This window comes from Gracilinanus agilis, chromosome 5, assembly GCF_016433145.1.
Source record: "Gracilinanus agilis isolate LMUSP501 chromosome 5, AgileGrace, whole genome shotgun sequence".
NCBI classification, from domain to species: domain Eukaryota; kingdom Metazoa; phylum Chordata; class Mammalia; order Didelphimorphia; family Didelphidae; genus Gracilinanus; species Gracilinanus agilis.
This window is the reverse complement of record NC_058134.1, coordinates 82,183,143-82,203,369: the sequence shown is the minus strand read 5'-3', so window position 1 is coordinate 82,203,369 and position 20,227 is coordinate 82,183,143.

Sequence of the window (20,227 nt, the reverse complement as noted above, 5' to 3'; positions counted from 1 at the left end):
TATATATATATATATATATATACATATATATTACTTATTTTTCAATGTTGTAAAGTTTTTACTTCTTAAATAGCAATGATATGCTTTAAATTGTGTGCATTATGCTAATCAAAGAACTGTTCTATACCATAATGTAAAAGTTTTGTAATAATAAATGTTCATTGTAGTAATGTCATCACCATTTACACACTTTTCCTGGGCATGTCCTATGGGCTCATCCTTGTTAAATTCCTATACAAATAACCTGTAGTATCCTTTAAGAAAGTGTATCCTCTCTCTTTATCAGTTAATTGTGAAATGAATTAGATTAAGGATTTGACTAAATATGTGAGAATTCTAAAATAATATGGAGGTTGCTGATTTAAAAGTATTATAGCTCAATCCAAAAAGAATTTAATAGTTTATTTTAAAAAAAGTTGTAAAGAGTGAAGGTAGAGAAATGTAAGAGGTTAGAGAAGATATCTAGACTATCAGGGCTTGCTAAGCTTTTACCAAAGGACCCATTGTTCCAACTATACAATCTCCTCCAAGAGGGAAAGGCCTGTCTGGAACTAATCTCTCCAGAAGCCAGGAAAGGAAGGCCAGCTACTCACTAATCCAAGAACCAGTCCAAGAGCCAAGATCTCAAGTCAAATCCCAGGTCCAAGCCCAGAGTCATCTCCAAGAGGAAGGTCACCAGCCAAAGCTCCAACCTGAAAATTCAAGCCAAAGACCACTTGAAGCCTCAAGCTCAAGATGACTCTCTACCCAAAGAAGATCAGCATTTTTATAATGCTTTTTGTCCCTTCCTCTCTTCACAGGGGCCAATCATAGATGTCAAATTACCTCACCCTGCCCAAGTGAGCAGTATCTATGGGATTCACACCTCTCATTCTCTGAAGGTATAAATTCTTATCAAAAGTATTGACAAGTTCCAGATTGATTGAGTTTCTGATGTTGAGAACACCTTAAGTAATTGACTAGTGAATTCTCTTACTTGTTGGCTAACAAAGTGTTAAGTAAAGATGTTTTCAGTTTTTGGTTGATTAAATTAAAAGTTGCTGATTGATAGACAAAGAAAATTTGATTCACACTTCAACATTGGCTCCTGTCATTGGGAATGAAAGATAATATGTGATGAGTTTTGCTTGGTAGATAGAAGATTGATCTTAAAATCATAAATATCTAGACTCAAGACCTGACTGGAATACAAGAATACCATGAACTTTCTTTGTCAATTTTTGTGCCTTTACACACACATTTTTGTATATGCCCAGTACTTATCACAGTGTTCATAATAGAGAATTTTTGTCATAAATATTTGTCAACTGATTGACAAGGAGAGCTAATTGTTTTTTTCATTTTTGCTTTATGTTGCTATCATTTTTACTTAATCAATCCATTTTGCATTGCTTATAAAACATAATAATTAAAATATTAATAATAACATTTAAAGGCTATATTTTATATCCTATCTACTGTGATAGAGACTTTACAAGTATTACATGATTTTATCTGCAAAACAATATTGGGTGTTAGGAGCTTTGATTATCCCCAATTTTATACCTACAGACACTGGGACAGAGCTTGAATAAATTGTTTAGATTAAGAGACTTATTAAGTGATTAAGGTTTGATTCAAACTCAAGGTTTCCTTACCCAGATGAGTGTGCCTTCTTAATGTTATAGAGCGTTATTCTATGGCTAATTTCATCTAAACTGTTTAGCAGAACTCACAAACAATTTATGAAAAAAGGAATACTTCACCAAGTAATTTATATTGTTAGTTTTATAAAACACAGGAATATCGAATTTGATTCTTTATGATTCTTTCCCCTGTAAAATTTTCCTGGGATCACTGTTAGTATTCTTTAATCATGACTGAATAATTTTGAAATGTATGTCTTTATGGATGAATCAGGGATCAGTCATACACTTCTTCCTCTTTCTCTCCCATTGCCCTGTTGTCAACATTCTGGGAAGAAAGATGTTTTTCAAACTTCCATTTATTAGTGTATTTCCTTTGGTTATTCATCCTCTCACAAGAGCTCCCAGGGGCATTGGTTACCTATAAGTTTTGAAGAGATGTGCTAATCTCTATATATATCAGGAGTAGCCTATACAAAGAGGGTCAAATATTATTACACATATGAAGGGTCATGGAAATCCCAGAGAAGATTATAATTCAAAGAAACTGATAGAGGGTTTGGAAGTATCTCTCTCATTATTCAGATGTTGTATGAACTATCAAGTGAGAATATTATGATTTCTCTCTCTCTCTCTCTCTCTCTCTATATATATATATATATATATATACATATGAATGTATATATATATATATATGAATGTATATATATAATATATATATACACACACATATATATAGTATATGTGTTCATATACCCCAAAAACTCTTGTCAGAAAACAGTGAATAGTGGTTATAATGTATGAGAAAAGAAAGTTTTGAGAGTGGGCAAGAAGGAAGGAAACATATGGAGCACATGTTACTAACTAGGAAATGAAAATGTTGAGATGCCAGAAAATTTGGGAAGAAAGATCTACTCAAAGAACTATATAGGTGGATGAAAATTTGTTCTTTTCCAGTAGTTTCTGACTCTTTGTGACCTAATTTGAAGTTTTCTTGTTAGAGATAGTGGAGTGGTTGGTCATTTCCTTCTTCAGCTCTTTTAACACATGAGGGAATTGAGGTAAATAGAATTAAGTGACTTGACCAGGATGGCAAACCTAGTATTGATGAGTTCAGACATGAATTCAGAAAGATGAATATTCCTGAACTGAAGCCTTGCACTCTATTCACTTTACCACCTAAGAGGAAAACAGGAGAGTTTTTTATTTTCATTTTGAATATTTTCCTATAGTTACATATTTCATGTTCTTTCCCTCTCCCCCACCCCCAACCCCTCTTAGTTGAAGTAGAATTCCACTGGGTTTTACATGTATCATTGATTAGGACCTAATTCCATATTATTGATAGTTGGACTAGAGTTATCATTTAGTGTCTACCTCCCCAATAATATCCCCATCAGCCCATGAAAAACAGGAGATTTCTAATAAGGAAGAGTTGTGTGTTTTAAAAATGTGTACCCTGGGGACTTCATTTCCCATAATTTTTTACTCTTCAAAGGTTCCCTTGTCTTGTATCCTGGTGTTACACCCTGGTGTGGGTTTGTTTATAAATTTGCTGAAACCCACTCTGACAGGACTTTTTGGGGTGCTTTTGGCTTTAAGCATGATAGGCTGCTAGGTCTCTGGCTCTTTTCTCTGCTCACTCAGCTGAAGGAATCTATTTCTCTCTCACTTTGTTGTTATTAAATCTTAATAAAAATATAATAGTAGGAATATTGTATATTCATTTTTAGTCTTACAGAGTCAAAGTCATGAATTTAAGTATGGCACTAACCAACCCTCTTCTTATATTTAAGACATCAAATATCTCTCAAAATCAAAGCAAAGAATATTGGGTAGTGAATTGAGTGTTTTCTCTGTAGTCAAACAACTCTTTTCTGACATCTCATTTCTAAAGAACTCTGTCATTATTACAGTGATTTTAAGTAGTGTACATAGACAGAGGACATAGTAGTGATTCAATTATGTTGGAATATCTCCAAAAAAATGATGTGTGAAAAATAGGGATCAAGTTGGAGAAGGGGTAAGGAAGACATAGAAAAAGAAATGTTTTCTTACATAAAATATCCATGCAAGAAAAGATTTTACTAAGGAGATAAAATTGAGAATGGGTTGGGGCAGGCAACATTTGTACCTCAATCTCATTGAAAATGATTCAAAGAAAAAAAGAATATATCTATATACTCGGTTGTGTCTAGATATGTTACTTACCCTATGAAGAAATAGAAGGGAAAGGGGATAGGTGAAAATTTGAGGCAGAAGATTACAAAAGAATAGAAAGATTAGTTGAAACAGTGGTTAGAAACAAAATAGACCTTTAATGACAGACTTGATAAAAAGAGAGAGGAAAAATTGAAGAAAATTGAGATAGAGAGAAATACATAGTAATCATAACTATGAATGTGAATGGAATGAGATCACCCATAAAATGGAAGAGATAGCAGAATGAATTAAAACAAGAATCCAACAATATAATGTTTATAAGAGACAAACTAGAATCAGAAATATACACCCAAAGTTAAAATAAAAGGCTTGAACACAGTGTAATATAATTCAGCGCAAGTGAAAAAAGGCAGTTAGCAATCATGAACTTAAACAAAGCAAGGGCAAAACAGAATTCATTAAAAGAGCTCATTGGAGAGATTGTATTATGCTAAAAGGTTCCATATCAAAAATTTTATAGTAAGCTTCTCTGACAGTATGCTCATTTCTCAAATATATACTGATCATATGAAAATAAAGGCAATTAAGCAAACTGACAAATGGTCAAAGAATATAAATAGGAAGTTTTCAGAAGAAGAAATTAAAGCCAACTCTAGTGATATAAAAATCTTCCCAATATTATTCATTAGAAAAATACAAATTAAAACCCCTGAAATATCAGTTCACATCTATCAGACAAGACAAATATTGGAGAGGATGAAGTAAAACTAACTACACTAAGGAATTGCTGGTAGAGTAGTGAGCCTATCTAGCCATTCTGGAGAACAATTTGGAACTATGCCCAAAGGGTTATAAAATTGTGACTGCCCTTAGCCCCAGCAATATGACTACTTAGGCTATATACCAGAGATCAAAATTAAGGAAAAGGACACATATATACAAAAACATCTATAGCAGTTCTCTTTGACAAATAGAAATCAATTAGAAATTGAAGGGAAGCTCATCAATTTGGGAATGACTGAATAAAGTGCGCCATATAATTGTGGAGAACTATTGTGTTCTAAAAAACTATGAGGAAGAGGTTTTAAAAAAACATGGTAAAAACTACATAAACTGAGGCAAAGTAAAGCAAGAAGATCTGGGGATCATCTTATCTAGGAATGGAGAACTTCTAGTGGGACATGTTGCAACCATAGCTGTGGTTGCCACCAAAGTGAGTGACTCTATTAATCATTGAATAACTATGATTTTAAATTGTTTTTCTTTTATTTAAAATTAAAAAATCTACATCTCTGAAATTTCTGTTCATTATTCTTATTTTGGTCTTTTGGCATCAAACAGAGTAGCAATACCTTTTATTATGAAGTAACCGTTCAAATAATTGAAGATAACATATTGTGTTCCTATTCTGTTTTCTTTTATCCAAGAAAGAAAACATCTTATGTTCCTTCCTTCATCAAAACCTATATGTCATGGTATTCAAGTTACTTAGTCTCCTTATTATCCTCTTCTGGGCATGATATTTCTTGCCGACATCCTTCTCTTTATTGTATTTGCTTCTTGCTTTTTTTTCTTATTTTGTTTATCATTTCTCAATTACATTTTCTAATAATATTTTATTATATTTTCCCTAATTACACTTAGAAAATATTTTAAATGATTTTCTGATATTTTACAATACAAGTTTTCTCCCCTTTCCCTCCACTTCCTCCTCCTTAAAGTAACAAGTAATCTGATACAGATTATACATGTCCTTTCATGCCATTCATATTTCCATATTCATAATATTGTGAAAGAGATATTGAACATATAGGAAAAAACTCATGAAGGAAATGAAGTGAAAAATCCTTATCTCTGATCTTCGTTTAGACTTCATTAGTTCCTTCTATGGTAGTAAGCCTCATTTTTCATCATGAGTCCTTTGGACTTATCTTGAATTCTTGCATTGTTGATAATAGTTTACTCATTTACAATTGATCTTCATGCAATGTTACTTTTTCTGTGTACAGTGTTCTCTTGGTTCTATTCAATTCACTTTGAATTAGTTCATATGTCTTTCCAGGTTTTTATGAAATCATACTATTTATTACTTCTTATGACACACTATTCTCTATTTTACCTGACTGCTGAAGTCACAAAGCCATGAACTGGGTTTTTATTAATAGTAACCTGAGAGATTTTGACTTCAAATTTGCCCTGCCTCCCAATCTCCTTTGTCAAAAAAATCTCATGACATTTTATAGATATGAAAAATTGTCAATAATCCATGGACAGATTATATTATTTCACTGAGCCAAGTTTCCTTGCCTTCTTTTCTTCTTTAATGAAAGAAGGCTTTAAGTATTTGATACCAGGGACAAGTTTAGTATAGTATGAATTCACAATCAATCAATCAAAACATATTTATGAAGTGCCTATTACGTCCAAAGTACCATGTTAAATCTGGGAAAACAAAGAAAAAGTAAAAACAGTATCTGAATTTAAGGAGTTTACATTCTAAAAGGACAGCAAAAACATAAATAATAACAGCTAACATTAATATAACACTTACAAATGGTGCAGGCACTGCTTTGAGCACCTTACAATTACTTTTTCATCTGATATCATAATATCCCTGGGAGATGAGTGCAATCATTACTCTCATTTTACCATTAAGTAAACTGAGGTAAATAAAGGCAAAACAATTTGCTCCGGGTGCCAAGTAAGTGTTAGAGGCCAAATACAGCTCTGATCTCCCTGACCAGGCTGGGTACCTTTTCAATTGTGCTACATAATTACCCAAATAAAGAGTTACAGACAAGATAAATTCAGAAGAAATTCAAGATAACCTTAGAGGAGAAGACTCTAGTACATATATGTTCACATGTGTATGTTATTGAGCACTTGTCTCACTGTTTTATCTGCTTTAAGGACCAACTCTATCCCTGATCCCATTCATTCATGGGAATAATCAAGAGTTTCATTTATTAAAATTCTCTCTCCACGTCAGTGCAGAAAAAGCCTTGATGCTCCTTATATTTCTTCAACCACATAGTGTTTGCTGTCCAAACTAAATTAAAATCCTTTGAAGCAAGGCACTTCCTAATCATTACATAGCATTTCCTGTGCAGTGGTGAGTGAGACTATGCCTCCACAAAATAGAAAATTTACAGGTAATTACTATCAAAACTAACGATCATTCTGCTTTATTTCATGACTTTTTTTTTAAGTCATAATGGGTTTTTGAATCACTTGACAATGCGGCCAAATATGTTCAGATTTGGCATCTAAATGTCATTCAAAACATTTTCAAGGGAAACTGAAATCAAAATTATTAAATTATAAGGACTGGTTCCATTCATTGCTTTTCCCCAAACTCAAAGCATTTTATTTTTAGATGAGTAATTGCATCCTTTGTACTCAGAACAAATTAATAACCACTTGCATATAACAATTCCAATTTCACCATTGGAAAGGCTCATGTACCCAGTCAGAATAAAATAACATGGTTACAATTAGTTAAAATTTAACTGGCCTTATGGAAAAAAATCAGCATTCCAAGGGCAGCTGTTGTTCGATGAGGACATTTGGGTTACTAGAGAAATATTAAATTAGATGAGCTTGTAGAACCCATAAACATGTTATTTCAATGCACTACAAGAAAGATAATAGAAGTCATAACAAATAGACTTTGGAATCACATTTTAATTAGTCATACAAACTGTTTTACACAGAAACACTGACAGCACTAGCTATGGTGAAATGATGTTACTTAAAGGTGTTGATATGAGACCGTCTGGCCAGATAAATGTACTACTTAATAAGCATTTTTATTCAAAATAATGATTTCCTTAAATCATTATAACTGGAAAAAATACTGAATTAGGAACATGCCCTATTTGACTTTATTATTATTTGACTTTATCTCTGGTTACCATAAGTAAATTCTTTTTCTCCTCACAGATGGATCTATCAACAATTTGATGAACTACACACATGTAAGCACTCATATATTTGATTCAGTATTCAAATGTGCCAAGGAAAGGAAGCCAGGACACTATAATCGAGATGACAGGAAGCCAATAAAGTCGGTATAGATGGGATTCAGTCTTAGTTAAGTATACATGCTGACATGAGCAAACATTCTTCTCAAACTCTTGTTATGGGATTTTGTTATTTCCATTTGTCTTTTTAGGTAAGTGAGCCCAAAACCCAAAAATGTCTAAAAACAATTCAATTGGCATTTAATGGATGAACAAAATCCTTTGGATAATACTTCTGTACATGAATATATACATATATATTCAATGTTCAGATCCATTAGCCTACCTGAAAACAGATTAAGATCTCATAGATCTTTGGATAGAAGGAACCATAACTTGTTCCATTACTCTGTACTTTTAAGTATAGAGTCACAAAGCAAAAGAATTAACTAATTCTGAATTTCAATTCATCTTACATGAAATTTTTCCCTAGTCAATTTTCTTCTCTATAGGAGATTTATTAATCTCAGAAGATTGCTGACATCTATCCATTAATCAAACATCCAATTCTTAAGCTATTGTTATTATTAAAATAATTATAACTTCTCCATAATACCTACAATTTGCCAGGCAGATTGCTAAAGGTTTCACAATATTATTTTATTTGTTCATCACAACATCCCTATGACGTAAGTGTTCTAATTATTCCCATTTTATAGTTCCGAAAATGGAGGCAGAGAGGTTAAATAACTTGTCCAAAGTCACAGAGTCTAAGAAGTGCCTGAGTAGGATTTTAATTCATATCTTTCTGCCTCTGGGATTATAAACAGCATCATTGTGGTCTCTGTTATAGTCTATAGTGACAGCAAGATGCTGGAGTTATCAGTACAAATAAAGGAACAATCCTGCTTTTAATAAACTTACATTGCAATTTCAAAGAAGAGAAGTATATATTTAAAATAATTGTTCACATGGCTATCATGTGAGTTTTGGTCCTCATAACCTTTTACCAGGACTATTGGAATAGCCTCTAAATTTATTTCTTTATGTTTTTCCCTACTCTTATCTATCCTCCACACAGTTGACAGTTGTTTTCCAAGAGTATCCAAAATATTTGACATCATGTTGCTCTTTTACTCAATAAGCTTCTGTGGTTGCCTATTGCCACTGTGAAAATTCAATTGTATTAATTTTGCATTTAGAATTCTTCATAATTTGTCACCAAGCAATTTTTTTGGTTGATTTCATACTATTCTTCACTATGCATCCAACATTTAAACCAAAATTATCTATTTTCTATTCCCTATATAAAATACCACACCTTCTACCTCAGTTTTTATGTAAGCTGCTTCCTCAAAACTGGAATGCTCTTTTCTGTTCTCATTTTATTCTCTTATAATTCTTTGATACCTTCAAAAATCAGCTCAAAGACCATCTCTTGAAAAAGTCTCTTCCTGATTCTGTCCTCCTCTAATTGTCATTGTTCTTACTCTCTTATCATATACTCTGTATAATTGTATTTATTTCTTTTTTTCATTCATTTATTCTTTATTCATTTATTCTCTCTATACTCTCTCATAGTGACTTCATCTGTGAGTTAAATTATCATCCCTATAAAGATAGTTCCCAATTTTCTCTATATATCTAACCTTAATTTCTCTCCTGAACTGTATTCTGATATAATTGCCAGGCTACTTCTAAATGGAGATCTGTGCTTGGGTTCAAATCTGGTCTCAGACACTTCCTAAAGACACTTAGTTCCAGTTGCCTAGCTCTTTACCATTCTGCTTTGGAATTGATATCTAATATTGACTCTAAGCTGAAAGGTAAAGATTTTTAAGTGTTAATTTTTTTAATTTTTTTAAACATTTATTAATATCCATTTTTAACATGGTTACATGATTCATGCTCCTACTTTCCCTTTCATCCCCCCCCCGCTATCCCCACACACATGGCCAATGCACATTTCCACTGGTTTTAACACGTGTCATTGATCAAGACCTATTTACAAATTCTTGATAGTTGCATTGGTGTGGTAGTTTCGAGTCTACATCCCCAATCATGTCCACCTCAACCCATGTGTTCAAGCAGTTGTTTTTCTTATGTGTTTCTTCTCCTTCAGTTTTTCCTCTGAATGTGGGTAGCGTTCTTTACCATAAATCCCTCAGAACTGTCCTTTGTCATTGCATTCCTGCTGCTACAGAAGTCCATTACATTCGATTTTACCATAGTATATCAGTCTCTGTGTACAATGTTCTTTTGGCTCTGCTCCTTTCGCTCTGCATCAGTTCCTGGAGGTCTTTCCAGTTCAACTGGAACTTCTCTAGTTTATTATTCCTTTTAGCACAATATTATTCCATCACCAGCATATACCACAGTTTGTTCAGCCATTCCCCAATTGAAGGGTATACCCTCCTTTTCCAGTTCTTTGCCACCACAAAAAGCACAGCTATAAATATTTTCATGCAAGTCTGTTTATCTATGATCTCTTTGGGGTACAAACCTAACAATGGTATGGCTGGATCAGCAGGCATTCTTTTATAGACCATTGAGCATAGTTCCAAATTGCCAGCCAGAATGATTGGATCAGTTCACAACTCCACCAACAATGCATCAATGTCCCAATTTTGCCACATCCCATCCAGCATTCATTACTCTCCCCTTCTTTCATTTTAGCCAATCTGCTAGGTGTAAGATGATACCTCAGAGTTGTTTTGATTTGCATTTCTCTAATTATTAGAGATTTAGAATACTTTCTCATGTGCTCATTGATACTTTTGATTTCTTTGCCTGAAAATTGCCTATTCATGTCTCTTGCCAATTTATCAATTAGGGAATGGCTTGATTTTTTATACAATTGATTTAACTCCTTGTATATTTGAGTAATTAGACCCCTGTCAGAGTTTTTTGTTATAAAGATTTTTTCCCAATTTGTTGTTTCCCTTCTGATTTTGACTACATTGTTTTTGTTTGTACAAGAGCTTTTTAGCTTAATATAATCCAAACCATTTAATTTGCATTTTGTAATTTTCTCTAACTCTATCTTGGTTTTAAAATCTTTCCTTTCCCAGAGATCTGACAAATATACTATTCTGTGTTCACTTAACTTATTTATAGTTTCCCTCTTTATATCCAAGTCATTCACCCATTCTGAATTTATCTTGTTGTAGTGTGTGAGATGTTGATCTAAACCTAATTTCTCCCATATTGTTTTTCCAAATTTCCCAGCAGTTTTTGTCAAATAGTGAATTAATTTCCCAAAAGTCAGACACTTTGGGTTTATCATACACTGTCTTGCTGACGTCATTAACCCCAAGTCTATTCCACTGATCCTCTCTTCTATCTCTTAGCCAGTACCATATTCTTTTGATGACTGCTGCTTTAAAGTATAGTTTAACATCTGGTACTGCTAGGCCACCTTCCTTCACATTTTTTTCATTATTTCCCTTGATATTCTTAATCTTTTGTTATTCCAAATGAAATTTGTTATAGTTTTTCCTAATTCAGTAAAGAGGTTTTTTGGTAATTTGATAGGTATGGCGCTAAATAGGTAAATTAATTTGGGTAGAATGGTCATTTTTTTATGTTAGCTCATCCTACCCATGAGCAATTAATAGCTTTCCAATTGTTGAGATCCAGTTTTATTTGTTTGGAAAGTGTTTTGTAGTTGTTTTCGTATAATTGCTGTGTTTGTTTTGGTAGATATATTCCTAAGTATTTTATATTGTCTAGGGTGATTTTAAATGGTGTTTTTCTTTCTACTTCTTGCTGCTCTAATGTGTTGGAAATGTATAGAAATGCTGATGATTTATGTGCATTTATTTTGTATCCTGCAACTTTGCTAAAGTTTTTGATTATTTCTACAAGCTTCCTAGTTGATTCTCTAGGATTTTTTAAGTAGACCATCATATCATCAGCAAAGAGTGATAACTTAGTCTCCTCATTGCCTGTTTTGATACCTTCAATTTCTTTTTCTTCTCTAATTGCTACTGCTAGTGTTTCTAGTACTATGTTGAATAGTAGAGGTGATAATGGGCATCCTTATTTCACTCCTGATCTTATTGGGAAGGCTTCTAATTTATCCCCATTGCATATAATGCTCATTTATGGTTTTAGGTATATACTGTTTATTATTTTTAGGAAAGGTCCTTCTATTCCTATACTTTTCAGTGTTTTCAATAGGAATGGATGCCGTATATTGTCAAAGGCTTTTCAGCATCTATTGAGATAATCATGTGATTTTTGTTTGTTAGACTGTTGATATGGTCAATTATGTGGATTGTTTTCCTAATGTTGAACCATCCTTGCACTCCTGGTATAAATCCCACCTGATCATGGTGGATGATCTTCTTAATTACTTGCTGGAGTCTCTTTGCTAATATTCTATTTAGGATTTTTGCATCTATGTTCATTAGGGAGATTGGTCTATAGTTTTCTTTCTCTGTTTTTGATCTACCTGGCTTTGGAATCAGAACCGTATTTGTGTTATAAAAGGAATTTGGTAGAACCCCTTCTTTGCTGATCATATCAAATAATTTGTTTAGTATTGGGATTAGTTGCTCTTTGAATGTCTGATAGAATTCTCTTGTGAATCCATCAGGTCATGGTGATTTTTATTTAGGGAGTCCTTTGATGGCTTTTTCAATTTCTCTTTCTAATATGGGATTATTTAGGTATTCTATTTCTTCTGCTGTTAATATAGGCAATTTATATATTTTTTAAATATTCATCCATATTTCCTAAATTGTTATATTTGTTGCCATATAATTGGGTGAAATAGTTTTTAATGATTGACTTAATTTCCCATTCATTAGATGTGAGGTCTCCCTTTTCATCTTTGATACTGTCAATTTGGTTTTCTTCTTTCCTTTCTTTATTAGATTGATGAGTACTTTGTCTATTTTATCTGTTTTTTTTCAAAATACCAGCCTCTAGTCTTATTTATTAATTCAATAGTTCTTTTACTTTCGATTTTATTAATTTCTCCCTTAATTTTTAGCATTTCTAATTTAGTTTTCATCTGGGGATTTTTAATTTGCTTGCTTTCTAGTTTTTTAAGTTGCATGCCCAATTCGTTAACCTCTGCCCTCAATAATTTGTTAATATATGCACTCAAGGATATAAATTTCCCCCTGAGTACTGCCTTGGCTGCATACCACAGAGATTGGTAGGATGTCTCATCATTGTCATTCTCTTCAATTAAATTATTGATTGTTTCTATGATTTCTTCTTTGACTAATTGATTTTGGAGAATCATATTGTTTAATTTCCAATTGGTTTTTGATTTGCCTGTCCAGGTGCCCTTACTAATTATTATTTTTATTGCATTATGATCTGAGAAGGTTACATTTATTATATCTGCTCATTTGTATTTGTTTGCAATGTTTCTATGCCCTATTACATGGTCAGTCTTTGTGAATGTACCATGTGCAGCTGAAAAGAAGGTATATTCCTTTTTCTCCCTATTTATTTTTCTCCACATATCAATTAAGTCTAATTTTTGTAGTACTTCATTCACCTCTCTTACCTCTTTCTTATTTATTTTTTGGTTTGTTTTATCTAGATCTGAAAGAGGAATATTTAGATCTCCCACTATTATGGTTTTACTATCTATTTCCTTCTTGAGCTCTGCCAGTTTCTCCTTTATGAATTTGGATGCTATACCATTTGGTGCATATATATTGAGTAGTGTTATTTCCTCATTGTTTATACTGCCTTTAATCAGGATGTAATGAACTTCCCTGACTTTTTTAATCATATCTATTTTTACTTTGGCTTTGTCAGAAATCATAATAGGCACTCCTACCTTATTTTTTTCATTTGACGCCTAAAACCTTTTGCTAACACCCTTAACCTTGTACTTGTGTGTGTCCACCTGCCTCATATGTGTTTCTTGTAGACAACATATGGTAGGATTTTGGTTTCTAATCCACTCTGTTATTTGCTTCCTTTTTATGAGCGAGTTCATCCCATTTACATTCAGAGTTATAATTATCAATTGTGCATTCACAGACATTTTTGTATCCTCCCCTAGTTGCACCCCTTCTTCTTACACTATTTTCTTTTAAACCAGTGGTTTGCTTTGAGCCAGTATCCCTTATCCCCTCCCTTGATTAGCTTCCCTTTCTACCCCCTCCCTTGTTATTCCCCTCTTTTTATTTTTAAAGGCCTAATGAATTCTCTCCCCCTTCTTCTCCCCTCTCTTTTTTGACCTCCCCACTCCTCTGCTCCCCTTCGTTTATCCCTTCGGACTTTTCAGTAGGGTTAAATAGACTTTTTTATCCCAATGGATAATACAGCTACTCTTCCCTCTCCGGGTTGATTACTCTGAGAGTAAGGTTTAAATATTACATCTTAATGCTTTCTTCCTCTCCTTCTTATAATATTATTTGTCCCCTCCTCTTCCCATGCCCTCTTTGTGCGTAATAGAGTATCCTATTTTTCTTATTCACTCAAGTTTCTCTTGGTGTCCCCTACTATTCACCCCTCTCTTTCCCACCCCCCATGTCATCTTAGACCATTTGGTATTCTATCCTCTCCCTATGAATTATTCTTCTGATTGCTATGATAGTGAATACTATAATAGTGAATAGAGTTCACTACAGAGAATTATACATAGCATTTCTCCACATAGGAATACAGATATTTAGATCTTATTGATGTCTTTAAAAAGTCAAATTTAAAAAATTATGAGTTTTCTTTCTTTCCTTTCTGTTTCTTATTTACCTTTTCATGTTTCTCTTGATTTTTTGGTTGGATATCAAACTTTCCATTTAGACTTTGTCTTTTCTGTGCAAATACTTGGAAATCTTCAATGCCCATACTTTCCCCTGGAAGTAAATAGTCAGTTTTGATGGGTAGTTGATCCATGGTTGAAGGCCCAGCTCTCCTGCCTTTCTGAATTCATATTCTAATACTTGAGGTCTTTTGGCGTGGAGGCTGCCAGATCCTGTGTGATCCTGATTGGTGCTCCTTGATATTTGAATTGTCTCTTTCTGGCTCCTTGTAACATTTTTCTTTTACTTGGAAGCTTTTGAATTTGGCTATTATATTCCTGGGGGTTGTCCTTTCTGGGTCTAGTGTAGAGGGTGCTCTATGGATCCTTTCAATGTCTATATTGCCCTCTTGTTGTAGAATTTCAGGGCAATTTTGCTGAATAATTTCTTTTAGTGTGGAGTCCAAGTTTCTATTAATTTCTGCTTTTTCTGGAAGACCAATGATTCTCATATTGTCTCTTCTACCCATGTTTTCTTGATCTGTCACTTTCTCATTGAGATATTTCATGTTTCCTTCTATTTTATCAGTCTTTTGACTTTGTTTTATTTGTTCTTGCTCTCTTGAGAGATCATTAGCTTCTAATTGCTCAATTCTAGCCTTTAGGGACTGGTTTTCAGTTATAATCTTTTGGTTTTCCTTTTCAATCTTGTCATTTCTCGTCTTCACTTGATGTGCCTCACTTTCCAATTGTGAAATTCTGCCTTTTAAACTGTTATTTTCTTGCCAGATCTCTTCCATCTTTTTTATCTTCTCAGATTTGAACTCTTCAATAGCTTGTGACCAGTTTTCATTATTTTGGGAAGGTTTGGATATGATTTCTTGTTTGTTCCCTCAGTTGTCTGGATTTTCTCTGTGTAGAAGTTGTTGGGTGTTCCAGAGATCTTCTTGATAATCTTTCTCTTCTGGTGTTCCCTATTTTGGCTTGCCATTGTTGTTAGCCCAGAGCCTTCTCGGCTTTATCCTCACACTCAGGTTCTGTCTAGGCTCCCAAGGTCTCAGGTCCCATTGTTCTTGGGGTCGAGCCTCCTGGTAGTCCCTGGTCTGCTCCTCTGCCCGAGGCTCCTTCAACAGTCCCAGGGCACTGCTTCCATTGCTATGCTCCCACTGCATGCTCCCATCTGCACAGTGTCCGCACTTGAGGTCCAAGCCTGTGCTTGAGATCCTTGTCCGTGCGTAGTGCACTGCCTTCACCTACACAGACTCTCAGGAAAGTCTGTGTGCGTTCTTTAGCCTCTTGGGGTCCTAAGGGTCCTGCTCTCAGGAACAAGCCCTAGAGCTGCCAGTGACTTAATGGGTGCCCCAAACCTGCGTTCACTCTTTTGTGCTGGCCTCTGAGGTACATGTGGGGTGGGGGGTGGGGGCTTCTTCCTCTCTTGTTTTAGTGAGAGCTGTTTCACCCCTTTATAGCATGGAAATGCCCCAATTCCATGTACCTTCAATGCTGTGCCCTGTTGTGGGGTCCCTTCGTTTGTCTGGATTTGTTTTTATGTCCCCTTGAGGAGTCCTGTATGCTTAGGCTAGAAGAGATCAAGCAGTTCTGCTTCTTACCCTGCCACCATTTTAACTGGAACTGTCTAAGTGTTCCTATTTATTTCTATTTATAAGAGTTGTCGACCACCACACTCCCAGAAGAATATAATCTCCTATGTGTAAAAACAGTTTTTTGCCTTTATATCTCCAGTACCTAGTCCTGTATCTGGTGTATTATAGTCACTTTATGTGACTGTGGGAATTTAATTACTGGAAATCACATAAAAGAAATTTCTAAGAATAGTCTACCTTGGGCTTGAGAAGACAAATTCACTTTTGTCCTCTTCTTCTGTGCAGTCAGAATGATCAAATCTTTCCATTAATCTAAAGTCTGGAATTCTCAAATGTAATGGGATACTGCAATATTTTGTGGTCAGGCCATTAGCTATTCACATCACTAGGGAGGCTAACCCTAAAATATTTCCTCCCCATGATGCTCTCTCCCCATATGTTAGCCACAGTGACTCTCCAATTGTCCTATTAACCTTAAAAATAAATTTTGATACTTATATCCTCCTGTGTCTTCTTATAGCCCTGAGTAAGGCCAAGCTACCAGGGAAGTAACTGAGAAAGAAAAAAAAATTGAATTGAGAAGAAACAGAGAAGCAATGAATGGGAAGGATGACCATATTATGAGAATGAAGATTAGTTTGGAGGGCACTCTCAAGTCTATTATAAAATCAAACTGAATAGCAGCAGGATACCAGAGAACCACAGAGGCTGACAGACCAGCTTACAGTTCAAAAGCTAGATAAAGGGGAGTGCATTATAGGAAATGATTAGAAAATGTGGAATTATAAATACACTATGACTTTGCAAAAGCTCCTTTTTATATTGTTACACAATTTTATTTTTGAAAAACTGAAATATACATATATTCTTACCTCTTTCAGTCATTTCCACATTCATGTAGCTTTTAATTAATCCAGACTTCATAAATTCTGCCTAATCTATCAATGCTAACTTGTATCTATATCAGACTTGAAAAGTGGACAATGAAAATGAAGGACAAGAACTATAGAGAGACCAGGAACCAATACTTTTGTTTCCTTTGGTCTTTTACTATTTCTATCTTTCACCTAGCCCTTCTCTTCTTCTTAAATCCAAAAACAAAGTGTAGACCAATGAAATTAGGCTTGTTCTTTAGTAAATTTCTGATCTCATGAATGTGGGTTTCCTTCTAACAGCATATATATCAGCCTATTTACAATGCCTTATCTTATGTGACTCTGTCCATATCCTCCCCAAAATGCTTCAAAGGGTCTTCACAAAATATGCTCAAATCCTCTTTTAAGAGTCCAATCTGTCCAGCAGTTATCCCTGGCTCTAAATCAGAGGCATCAAACATATTATCAGTGTGCTGAAGGCAGACCACTATAAACTCAAGTTTTGCCCAAAGCAGATTAAAATATAATTCCTATATTTTAAAACTGTCTTTCTGTATTATATATATATATACATATATATGAACAACTATAATTTTCTAAGTCATGTTATGGCCCATAGGCATTATGATTTAATTGCCCCTATGTCCATTTGAGATCAACCACAGCTATTGATTTATGACCTACTCTCAGATATTTATTTGATAACATCTTTGATTTCACTTTTGGTAGGTAATCCTTAGGTGGCAAAGGCTTAAGCCTAATTAACCCTATATTGTCTCTCTACTACTATTTGGGTGACCCACCATTTTACTGTTCAAAGAATAGTATATGCAATATCATTTGTAGCTTCATAGCAAGAATATTTTATCACAAGAAAACCAAAAAAAAATACCAAAATGTATCCTTTGCTTCAGAGAGAAATCTAGTGACAAAATTCTTTCTGTTTTTTCTAAATGTTTCCATTGTCATTTTAGCTTCTATCTGCATTGTCTCTTCAAACTACATACATTAACAGACAAGCTCTATGTGTTATCCATCCTCTAAATGTGCATACATGGATTCTATAGAATTAAACCAAATAGCAAAGGTATAGACAAATTTTCAATGAATCTCACTTTTTTCAATTATTATTGAATAAATTACTGGGAAAAATCTTTTCTAGTAATACTTTTTAGGGTTTTGCTTATAAGCAAGAAGAATCCAAACTAAAATATTGCATTGGTTTAAATCATGTTCAGAAAAATGGTAAATCATGTTGGGAATCCAGAGACTCTGAAATATGAACTTACTTATCTAAGAATTTCTTCAGTAACCCTCTAAGTTCTAAGCCAAGAAATTAAATATTATATGACTAATTGTGATTTAAAGGATGCCTTCAAGGAATTGTAAGAAAGAAAGAGGAGATTGGTTCATCTTTGGAGCATATGCAAGGGAAGACAGCTAGAATGATCATCTGATATTCCCAGAATTTGGGGAGAAAGTGGACAGCTCCAAAATTTTAAGTAGATTCCTGTAACAGAATGGTTGGGAAAATATAGGTAAGAGTGATATATGATGGTCCCAGGTGAAGTTAATTAGACAGGTAGTGATGAGTGTATAAAGCACCTGGCCTGCAGTCAGGTCTGAGTTCAAATCTGACGTCAGATGGTCAATGGCAATAAGGGCTGAGCAATGGGGATTAAGTGACTTGCTCTGTGTTTGGGGCTAAATTTGAACCTAGGACCTTTCATCTCTATTTCTGGTTCTCAAACCACTAAGCCATCTAGCTTCCCCATTCATGTATTTTTGAAGTGTTTTCACATATGTAGCTTTATTGATCCTCACAACAGAATGAGATATTCAAGCTAAATAGCGATCCAGAGTGTTTAGACAAATTTTGTAGGTTCAAAGTTTATTTATCATCAGAGTCAGTACTAGAATCCAGGTCCTGTGGTTCTGAAACAGTTTTGTTTCCTGCAGTACCAGTGCTTATATTGCTGTATAGCTAGATGACAAAAAAAAAAAAGAAAAAAAAACAAACAACTTTATTGTTTGTGAAGCACTCAAGATAACAAATACTAAATTAGATAATTAATGACATTTTAAATAATATATGTATTAAAGCACAGAGTATACATTGTAGGGAAATATTCCTAGGCACTTAATTATTACAGGGCAGAAAATCTCATCTTTGTCTTTTGTAACACTTTCCAAAAAAGTATAGTGCAATATAATTATTAAGTACCTAATATATATAAATTAATATTCCTCCTACTGCTGATAGTAATGTGTATAAATTATAGAAGATAAAATATAGGATTTAGCTACAGGTTTTTAGATGTCCACAAATAATTCCCAAGCTAAAAATCATTTTTCCCTGAAATTCTATAATGGCAATATTCTGAATTAATTCTGAGTCCATATCACCTATCATGGTATATCTCTCCCACAGATTTTCCATACTGGGAAAATATAATTAAAATTATTCTAGCATCATTCAAAATAATTATTCTATGATAAAGTTCACAACTTCAACATAGTTGTTAAAGTCCAGGGTTCAACAATCAACTTATGTTAATCCAAGGTTGGCTTTTAGATATGTAAAAATGAACTAAGAATATTTTATATAAGTATGATTGATTATATAAGGATAATCTGTTAACCTGAGCCAGCCCTCTCTATTATTTCCATATTGTTCCTTTGCAAAATACATGTGCTGATGTTTCACCTCTATTGTCTATTTGCTATATGATCTTAAATAAGTAATTTGTCCTCTTTCAGGTTTAGTAGTCTTACCTACGCAGCATGGTTTTATATCTATATTATGAGTATTCATAATCATTTATATTATTAGAAGACTGCCTAGAGGAGCAAATGAGATAATATATAGGAAAATGATGTATAAATTAAAAAGCACCATACAATGTACTGCACAAATAAGAATAGTAGTTTTAATTAATACTATAAGAAAAATCATTTTGTTATTTTCTGATTACTTGAAAGAGGTAACATTCTTAATATTTCCTATAAATATTAGGATTGCTTGAAAAGCTTTGTGTGTGGACTGTGACTTGATAGGTTCTGTTTAAGACATATGTTTCAAGTTTTCTATTTGGATCAGGTATGTGAATAGTTTCTGCATAATTCTGTTTCATAGATACCCCTGACTTTCACCTAAAATAGAAAACTGAGAGCTAAGACTTGATTAATGATACATCTCTCTACAGTTCTAGGAGTCCAATGTGGACAGAACCACATAGACCACTAGCAAAGAGAAGGGTCATTTAATCTTCAAATGTCTGAA